Source organism: Pseudomyrmex gracilis, unplaced genomic scaffold (assembly GCF_002006095.1).
Source record: "Pseudomyrmex gracilis isolate BER0280 unplaced genomic scaffold, ASM200609v1 scaffold_666, whole genome shotgun sequence".
NCBI classification, from domain to species: domain Eukaryota; kingdom Metazoa; phylum Arthropoda; class Insecta; order Hymenoptera; family Formicidae; genus Pseudomyrmex; species Pseudomyrmex gracilis.
In genome coordinates, this window is record NW_018021250.1 from 1 (window position 1) to 1,393 (window position 1,393).

The following is a 1,393-nucleotide window of genomic DNA, read 5'->3' on the forward strand; positions in this document are numbered from 1 at the left end:
GAGGCACATCACGAATTGTCATTTCATTCAATTTTATGGACTGAATTGGTATCATTTGTTGGTCATTGATTTTGTAAATTATTATTTTTCTTTTTAGAATACATTGGTCTATCGTTTTCTTTATTTTTATTCTTACATTTTCTGATTTGTTCAACGCTTTAAGTCGATTCACAATTTGAGCGAGTGGTTTTGCACGACCACTAACCAGAGTTTTGAATTTGCCAATATAATTCTCGCCCCAGAATGCAGAATATTCAGGCAACGAAGATTTAGAATGTTTGACATCATCACTCAGATGAATGAGATTGTGCACATGCAACACCTTCGAATCCTGGCCATAATATGTCGGCATTAAATAAATAAATGTTTTCAACAATTTTTCTGCACTATCTGCATAGGGTATCGCCAATTCTTTACTGCAAAGAATACGGCAGGCTACATATAGATGAAGAAAATGAAGATATTCATCATCAGGCAATATTCTTTTAAGAGTAATAGCTCCAATATATAGCAGAACAAATGAAAATTGAGTAGCTTTCCAGCGCGATATTTGGTCAACATCAAATTCCTTCCTCTAAAACTCCAAGGGAACATATGGAAAAACTTTTTTCATCATTTTTTTAAATAAATTAACCTCTTGTATTCCTAAAGCAAATTTACTTTTTCTATCGATCCACCTCCAAAGCATACTCTTCATCAAATTTAATAGCAACAAATGCATCATTTCCAGAGGAAAATCTTTAATTGGGTCAACTTCAGGTATTCTTAAGATTGGTGATAGATTATCACTTGGTTGATGTTCAGTATCTACTCTTGAAACGAAAGATTCTTTGGTCCTTTTTTTACAGTCAATTTCAGGATACACTCGTTTTTTATTTCGTGTTTTGCCTACAACTACACAACGTTCACAGGCAGAGTAATCAGTAGGACCTTTTATGCATTTGATAAATGCTCTGGCAGGACTATCAGCAATGAACGCAACAATTCCTAAAGAATATAATTTGCCATTCAAACTCAACCCATCAGTAATTAATTCTCTAGCTTTTTCTATAAAATCGTTCATAAAATTCTGGACACTTTTCGGTTTAGAATCTCCATAATATAAAGCTGCCACGAAAGAAGTACACATGTAGTCTTTATGGAATAGTTTGATTAGTATAGGCCAGAGCTGGCCTGTTGAATTATGGTAAACTGTCATATTATCTATATGGACCAATAGATTTATATGGTTCTCTTCATATATTTGTAAATCTATCAATTTGTTTAAACCGTTTTTAATCCCTAAATATATACATATTCATCAACCGTATCTTTTTTCGAAATTAAACTTTGAGTTTTAATTGAATGAGGAAATCCTAAGAGTGTACTGGCACTTGCTGGTAACTCGATATAC